Genomic DNA, 9,589 nt, shown 5'->3' on the forward strand with positions numbered 1-9,589 from the left:
AGCAGCGGGACAACACCGGCCTCGGGGATGAACACAGGGAGCGGTGCGGTCCGGTCACTGACTGTGAAAATCCCTGGTCAGCAAAGCATCCAGGATGTCCACCGCAGGAACCCAGCACCGCTCCTCTGGGCCGTACCCCTCCCAGTCGAAGAGGCACTGGAGAGGCACATTAACCCCGATGCATTGAATCCAGGAACTCACGGACCGAGTACGCCGGAGAGACACATGAAAGGTCGGGTTAATGCGATAATCAACAAGGAGATGTAAACGGTATGTTACCTCATTAACCCTCCTCAGGTCTTTAAACGGCCCCACAAACCGTGGGCTCAGCTTCCAGCAGGGCAGGCGGAGGGGTGGAGAGCCAGATCCGGTCACCTGGGGATAAAACAAACACTTCACTGCAGTGGTGGTCGGCCTGTTCCTTGTGCCAATGCCTGGCTCTCTTGAGATGAGTTCTCCTCAGCGTGCGGAAACCACTTGTCCACCACAGGGGCTTCGGTTTGGCTCGGATCCCAAGGTGCCAGGGTCAGCTGATACTCCTTTCCAGTGCGTGTTGGGTTGAGGTTAGTAGAGGAGTGGCGGAGGGAACACCTTCCATACACTTGAGGTGAACTGAGGGCCATGGTCTGACACAATATCCTCCGGGATCCCGTAGTGCCAGAAGACGTGTGTAAAAAGAGCCTCCTCAGTTTGCATGGCTGACGGAAGCCCAGGCAGAGGAAGGAGGCAACAAATTTTGGAAAACTGGTCCACAATGACAAGAATGGTGGTGTTCCCCTGGGAGGAGCGAAGGTCAGTGAGAAAGTCCACCGAGAGGTGAGACCAGGGTCGTTGTGGAACCGGCAGGGGAAGGAGCTTGCCATAAGCGAGGTGTCTGGGTGTCTTTGACTGAGCACAGATGGAGCAGGAAGAGACCCGGACATCCCTAGCCAAGGTGGGCCATCAGTACTTCTCCGTTAGGCAGGCGATGGTACAGTCTATCACAGGATAACCCTAAACAGGCGCCGTGTGCCCAGGAAAGGTGGCGGTCCCACATACCTGTAAGCATGTAGGCGCAGTTCTCCGGGCACTGTGCAGGTGCAGGTTCCGTACGCAGGGCCTGCCGTATGTCAGTATCCATGTCCCACACTGCTGGCGTGATGACGCGGAATGGAGGGATGATGGGGATGTCTTCCCCATGCCTCTCCTTTGCATCATAGAGGCGAGACAGGGCGTCCGCATTGTCATTCTTCCAGCCTGGCCTATAGCAAATTGTAAATTGGAACTTGTTGAAGAATAGAGCCCACCTGCCTGTCTCGGGTTTAGCCTCATTGCTGCCCTGATGTACTCCAGGTTGCGGTGGTCCGTCCACACCAGGAAAGGGTGTTTGGACCCCTCCAGCCAGTGCCTCCACACCTTCAGAGGCTTCTTGACCGCCAAGAGTTCCCGGTCCCCTACGTCATAGTTCCTCTGGGCAGGGCTCAGCTGCTTGGAGTAGAAAGTGCAGGGCCTCAGCTTTGGAGGGGTTCCTGTGCGTTGAGATAACACGGCCCCGGCTCCTACTTCGGAGTCATCCACCTCAACGATGAAGGGGAGTGAAGGGGTCGGGATGTGCCAACACGGGAGCAGTAGTGAAAAGTGCCTTCAGCGTCTCGAACGCCCTCTCCGCCGTCCAATGAAGCCACCGGGGACCTCCTCTCAGCAGGGAGGTAAGAGGCGCGACCACTGTGAAGCCTCGGATGAACCTCCAAAAATATTTGGAGAACCCCAGGAATCGCTGGGCTGCTTTCAGGGAATTGGGGATGGGCCCTGACCTGACTGCACTGACGCGTTGCTGCTCCAGCTCCACTCCCTCCATGGAGATGAGATAGCCCAAGAAAGACACGGACCACTGGAAAACCAACATTTCTCCTGTTTAATATATAAATCATGCTCCAACAGTCTTCTCAGCACAGACCTGACTAACAAGACATGCTGGTCGGGGTCAGCAGAATAGACTAAAATGTTGTCTATATAGACCACTATGCCCCATCCCAGCATGTCTCAAAACACTTTGTTGATGAAGGCCTGGAAGATTGAAGGAGCATTAGACAGTCCAAAGGGCAACACAAGATACTCATAATGACCTGTGGTCGTGGAAAAAGCCATCTTCCATTCATCGCCTGCACGAATGCGCACCAGATTGTAGGCGCTCCTCATGTCCAGCTTTGTGAAGTACTGCACCCCGTGCATTTGTTCGATGATGGTTGGGATGAGGGGTAAAGGATAGCTGAACTTCATGGTGGCCTTGTTCAGTGTTTGATAATCAATGCAGGGGAGCAATCCCCCATCTTTCTTCTAATAAAAAATTAGCTTGAGGAGGATGGTGACTTAGAGGGGCAGACAAAACTCTGCTGGAGACTCTCCTGTACATAGCTCTCCATGGCCTCGGTCTCCGCATAGGAGAGGGGATAGACATGTCCTCTCGGGAGGGCTGCGTCAGACAACAGGTCAATGGCACGGGGTGGCAGCATCATGTTGTGGGGGTGCTTTGCTGCAGGAGGGACTGGTACACTTCACATAATAGATCAATTATGTGGATATATTGAAGCAACATCTCAAGCTAGGTCATAAATGGGTCTTCCAAAGGAACAATGACCCCAAGCATACTTCCAAAGATGTGGCAAAATGGCTTAAGGACAACAAAGTCAAAGTATTGGAGTGGCCATCACAAAGCCCTGACCTCAATCCTATAGAAAATGTGTGGGCAGAACGCAAAAAGCGTGTACGAGCAAGGAGAACTACAAACCTGACTCAGTTAAACCAGCTCTGCCAGGAGGAATGGGCCAAAATTCACCCAATTTATTGTGAGATGTTTGTGGAAGGCTACCCAAAATATTTGACCCAAGTTAAACAATTTAAAGGCAATGCTACCAAATACTAATTGAGTGAATGTAAACTTCTGACCCACTGGGAATGTGATGAAAGAAATAATAGCTGAAATAAATAATTCTCTCTACTATTATTCTGACATTTCACATTCTTAAAATAAAGTGGTGATCCTGACTGACCTAAGACAGATAATTTTTTACTAGGACTAAATGTCAGGAATTGTGAAAAACTGAGTTTAAATGTATTTGACTAAGGTGTATGTAAACTTCCGACTTCAACTGTAGATTCTTGTAATCTTTCCCATCTCCCTCCTCCTCTATCAGTCTCTCTGTGTTTCAGCACCTCTACTCCCTCGTTCTTTATCATTCTTTATTTCTCTCTAGCCATCTTCTTTACACATCTCTCTCTTTCTTTGTTTCTCCCTCTCTCATTTACTCTATGCCACTGTACCTCTCTGTCTCTACCCCCTCCCCCTCTCTCTACCTCTCTGACTAGGGTGGCATGGTGGCGAGAGACGTTGAACCAGGCATGTGCGTGCAATGTAAATGTAACCTCAGGGACAGAAACACAATAAAATTAAATCCACCCGGTATCAGGTTTCAAAATGGACACTAACAAATCTCCTCTCATTGCTCACACAGACAGGTTAGCATAGACATTGAATATATATCATTCTCCTTCAGTCTACTGGCCTGCAGAGGGCAGTCTGCTAGAGAGGTTTAACCAAAGCCCTATGGACCTGTCAAAAGTAGTGCCCTATATAGGGAATAGGGTGCCATTTTGGTACAGCTCAGCATACATACATCAGAGTATATAGTTTCAGGAGCAATTAGGAACAGTGTACAGTCATTTAATTGGGACTGGCAAACTGTAGTGCACCTAAACAGAGTTTGCATTTATCTGAAGTGCACTTATAAGGAGTGGACTGTCATTGGCCATCAATCTTGCTTCCTCCTCATCAGTCGACAACAATCTGCCTTTATCTGTGTCCTCTGTCTATTACTTGGACTGACGCCCCCAACTATCTCTCTGTCTCTCTCTCTCTCTCTCTCTCTCTCTCTCTCTCTCTCTCTCTCATAGACACCTGTTACAACACCCTCAGCTTGTGTTACCATTATAAATGTAATAGAACACTGTGTCTTTCTTCTCCCTCCCCTCCCCTCCCGCCTTCCTTTCTTTTCTCTTCCTCTCTCTCTGTCTTTCTGTCACTCTCACACACACTGTGTCTCTCTCTCCCTATATTCCTCTCCTTATTTTCTCTAGTTATGTTACCTGAACCTGGCTGCCACAACAACAATCTGGCTTTGCACTTTTTGCATGTAAATCAGGATTGGGGTCAATTCCATAAAAATGTCAGTCAGCCCGGGAGTTGGATTGTACTCCTGACAAAGGAACTCCTCATCCAATTTACTTCTGATGAAATTATATAGGCTCTGTCCCAAATGGCACCCTATTCAAAGAAAAAATGTATTTGTCACATGCTGTGGACTAACAATGAAATGTTTACTTATGGGCCCTTCCCAATAACGCAGAGAGAAAGAAAATAGAGAAATAATAGAAAAGTAAAACACGTAATGGCAAAGTAATAATAGATACACAATGAGTGACGATGACTTGACTATGTACAAGTGGTACCAGTACCGAGTGGATGTGCAGGGGTACGAGGTAATTGAGGTAGATATGAGCATATAACTAGGAATAAAGTGACAGATAAACAGTAGTAAACAGTTGTCTGGGTAGCTAGCTATTTGGTTAACCATTTAACTAACTCCTTAGCAGTCTTATGGCTTGGGGGTAGAAGCTGTTCAGGGTCCGGTGGTTTCAGACTATCGCTTGACGTGCGGAAACAGAGAGAACCGTCTATGATGTAGCTGGAGTTTTTAGGGCTTTTCTCTGACACGCCTGGTATAAACGTCCTGGATGGCTTTTTTGAGAAACTTTTTGAGGAACTGAGGCCCCATGCCAAATCTTTTCAACCTCCTGAGGGGGAATAGGTGTTGTTGTGCCCTCTTCGCGATTGTGTTGTGTTTGAACCATGATCGTTAGTGATGTGGACACTGAGGAACTTGAAGCCCTGTCGATGTGAATGGGGGGGTGCGCGTCTCTCCATTTTCTGTTGTCCACGATCAGCTCCTTTGTTTTGCTGACGTTCAGGGAGAGCTTATTCCCTATATAGTGCACTACTTTTGTTCAGAGTCAAATGGGGAATAAGGTTCCATTTGGTTGAAGGATGAGGACCAAGGTGCAGCGTGGTGAGCGTACATTTTCTTTATTTTAAGCAAAATGATGCCAAACAAAACAATAAACACTACAAAAACAAACCGTGAAGCTCACAAGTAAAGTGCTCTAAACAGAGACAACCTCCCACACACACAGGTGGGAAAATGGTACCTGAGTATGGTTCCCAATCCATGACAACGATAGACAGCTGCCCCTGATTAACCATACCTGGCCAAACACAAAGAAATAGAAATCATAGAACACAAAACATAGAATGCCCACCCCAACTCACACCCTGACCAAACCAAAACAGAGACATAAAAAGGATCTCTAAGGTCAGGGCGTGACACTCAGGCTATAGAGTAGGAGACCAGTATACTGGAATCTCTTCCCCTGCCTTGCTTTCTCCTCCTATGACCTCAGTCTCTCCAGTAGTTGCTGATAATGCCTCTGACCTTAATGATCCTTATGGCCTTTGTCTTTCACTCCTTTTTGCTATCACAAGCTCTCACTTTCTCCCTCTTTCTGTGACTCCTTTTCTCTCTCACTCCTTTTATCTTTGTAACGGAGGTGTGTAATGTTGCACTGCAACAATTCAAATGTTTTGTTGAAGAAGACTTCTTGTATGTGGTTGTTTCAGGCAACACTGAAGCACATTGGTTTTATTAATAAAGAAGCACTTTTGAAATCTACTTCTATTGTCCTCTAAGAGAAGCTGAATATTTTCCTCTCTTCTGTTTCACTCTCTTCAATGTATATTGAAAAAAGGAGGTGAAGGAAGAGGAGGAGGTGGAGTAATGCTGCCGGTGGTGATTGTGAAGGAGGAGAAATCAGCATTGAATATAATAAATCAACTCATACTTTCAACTTTTAAAAAACGTTTTGAAAGATTATTTAGAAAGATATAGTAAGTAAGGAGAAGTTTGTTCAAATCCATGCCAACATCGGCATTCCAGTCCTCTGTAGGCAGCGGCTCCACCCCAGGCCACCATACTTCAAACGACAGTCTTCAAGCACCTTTTCCCCAATTGTTTCCGCACATACAATTTTCCTCTCTAAAACTCACTGAAGCACCGTAGAGGAGCGAGCGGACAGACCGTCGTTCCATTGGACATCTGTTTATCAAGCGGCCGCATTAACACCGTGAAGGATGACGAGGAGGACGAGGATGACGGTGGTGGTAGTGATGGTGATAATTAGTACGGCGAAGGCTAGGTGGGGGTCGAACACTGGACCTTCACAGCTTAGGTGAAAACACGTCCGGTTACCAGGCAACCGTGTCCCTGCCTAGGCCTTGTAAGGCTCGGAGTGGCAGTGAGGCTGAGGGGTTGACGGCTCTACCACCAAACCCCCTGCAGCTAAATATAACTCAGAGGAGAGAGGGGAGGAGAGAGACTGAGAGAAAGCGCCTGAGAACAGAGAAGATAAGTGAGTAATATGGGAAGACAGTATTGAGGAGTGACAGTTGAGAAAGCAAATGAGAGAAAGAGTAAAGAAGAAGAATGAGAGAAATAGGAGAGAGAGATAGGGAGAATAAATGCAGTGTTAAAGGCGGCCGGAAGGGTACAGTAACACTAGCCTATCCCCTCTGTCTTCTCTGGGAAATCCTCAACTGCAACCCCCACCTGTCTCCTTTTACCTAAAACACCCAAGGATAACCCTACCTATTAATAGCAAGTGTTGTCATCTGTCACCGGAGAAATGGGCCCTTCTGTACAGTTAACTATTTTCCCCTCTGTAGCCCCTCTCCCATTGTGAAATATCCCCAGTCAACAACAGATATTCCCAATTGTTCTCAATCCATTCATAGCCAAAACATTCCTATTTCCTACCGTCTGTCACGAGTCACTCACTCTCCAACCACCATGTTCTTCTCTATTGCTATTGTCCAGTGACACCTGGAGATGTTCTGAAACATAATTTATTTCTGTGTTTTTTTTTCAGTATTCAGTTTGAATTGAATCCTGAAGATTTATTTGTATTGATTCATGGGGTCTCCTCAATATTCCATTGAGGCAAGCATCTATCCAAAAAAGTATCTTCAAATCATCGCTGTTTTGCGTAGCTAATTGCGCCCTGGGTCAACAGTGAGTGGCACCCCAGGCTAGCTGCCACCTGTGGAGAAACCCTCCTCCAATTCAATGTTAGTAGCAGATAGTAAGCATAGCATGTTAGGTCTAGTTAGTTAGCATGACATGTTACTGTAACCTTGGTCTGAGAGCTAGCCAGCATAACATGTTGCGAAAACAAAGCCAGTTAGCATGGATCATAGCTAGCTAAATAGCCTTTCAAGTACATTTGGTTGTCATTTAGATTGCTGGTTATGTACCAGCTAATGTGACATATAGAGCTGTTGGTCAGTAGGGCCTATATACATTTTAGACATAGACTTAATGGCTGTTTACAAGTGAGGGATCGCTTGTTTACAGTCTCTTGGAGGTGTACTTTGGATGTAGACTTTAGACTGAGGTGAAGATGAAATGGTTGGCAATGGGGGTTAGGAGGTGTTGAAAATAAACAGGGGGGCTCCAATTGCTTCTCTAAGCAAACAGTCTTGCAAGATGAGACAGGTCGTCTGTCTCCAAGAAAAACTGCCACTCTCTGGTATGAGAGTAAACCACAAACCCTCAGTGGACAACTGAGTCCCAAAAATTCCTGCTGATTTATAGCCATGTCACACACAGCAATGAGAATAGATACGCAGAACGAAGGTGCTGCCAGAAGTACTGACTCCTCCAAGTTGAGTCGTGGTTCTGTTACAGCTAGACTATGCTTAGGTCATTTGCACAGTCACAATGAGTCTGTAGGGGCCAGGTAAGGGTAAGGGCCGTAAAGGGAGTGACAAGGCAGTGTTAATTAAGGGTATCGAGGACTGAGGCGGTTATAGAGTACCGGGTCAAGAGTCAAAAGTCATTGGGGGTAAAATGAAGATGAATGAATGACGAGGGGGTCCTGAGGCAAGGTGGTCCTGAAACCAGGGGGTCCTGAGGAGGGTGGTGGATGCAGGCGGTGATGAGGAGGGGTTGAGTAGGGGGCGTTCCACCTCAAAAAGCACAAGAAAGAGGATTTCGACACCCACCATCTCAGATGGTTCTGAAATTGTTTCTATAGTTACTAACAGACACGATTAGCATTCCTGAAACATTATTTTATTGAAATGTAATTTGATCTCTGAGGAATTAAGCTAATTGATGGTACTCAAATTGGCCATTTTAATTTATAGGATTCAGATAATATTCAATAAATATAGTACCCAACATCCGATTTGAACCAAACCTTTTCCTACCAATGAGTAAGATATGAGGAATCCATTTTTTTTAAAGCCACCCACACACCATGCCAATCCCACCCCAATAACCAGTATACAGTATCAGATCTCTATTTTTGACAATTAGTATGAAGCTGTAGCTTAGAGTATTTTATTTAGTTTTTATTTCACCTTTATTTAACCAGGTAGGCTAGTTGAGAACAAGTTCTCATTTGCAACTGACCAAGATAAAGCATAGCAATTCAACACATACAACAACACAGTTACATATGGAATAAACAAAACATAGTCAATAATACAGTAGAACAAAAAGTCTATATACAGTGAGGTCAAATGAGGTAAGATAAGGGAGTTAAGGCAATAAATAGGCCATGGTGGCGAAGTAATTACAATATAGCAATTAAACACTGGAATGGTAGATGTGCAGAAGATGAATGTGCAAGTAGAGATACTGGGGTGCAAAGGAGCAAGATAAATAAATAAATACAGTATGGGGATGAGGTAGGTAGATAGATGGGCTGTTTACAGATGGGCTATGTACAGGTGCAGTGATCTGTGAGCTGCTCTGACCGCTGGTGCTTAAAGCTAGTAGGGGAGATATGAGTCTCCAGTTTCAGAGATTTTTGCAGTTTGTTCCAGTCAATGGCAGCAGAGAACTGGAAGGAAAGACGACCAAAGGAGGAATTGGCTTTGGGGGTGACCAGTGAGATATACCTGCTGGAGCGCGTACTACGAGTGGGTGCTGCTATGGTGACCAGTGAGCTGAGATAAGGTGGGGCTTTACCTAGCAAAGACTTGTAGATAACCTGTAGTCAGTGGGTTTGGCGACGAGTATGAAGCAAGGGCCAACCAACGAGAGCGTACAGGTCGCAATGGTGGGTAGTGTGTGGGGCTTTGGTGCCAAAACAGATGGCACTGTGATAGGCTGCATCCAGTTTGTTGAGTAGAGTGTTGGAGGCTATTTTATAGATGACATCACCGAAGTCGAGGATTGATAGAATGGTCAGTTTTACAAGGGTATGTTTGGCAGCATGAGTGAAGGATGCTTTGTTGCGGTATAGGAAGCCAATTGAAGATTTAATTTTGGATTGGAGATGCTTAATGTGAGTCTGGAAGGAGAGTTTACAGTCTAACCAGACACCTAGGTATTTGTAGTTGTCCACGTATTCTAAGTCAGAGCTGTCCAGAGTAGTGATGCTGGACGGGCGAGCAGGTGCGGGCAGTGATCGGTTGAATCGCATGCATTTAGTT

The sequence above is a fragment of the Oncorhynchus masou genome, chromosome 15 (genome assembly GCF_036934945.1).
Source record: "Oncorhynchus masou masou isolate Uvic2021 chromosome 15, UVic_Omas_1.1, whole genome shotgun sequence".
Taxonomy (NCBI): Eukaryota; Metazoa; Chordata; class Actinopteri; order Salmoniformes; family Salmonidae; genus Oncorhynchus; species Oncorhynchus masou.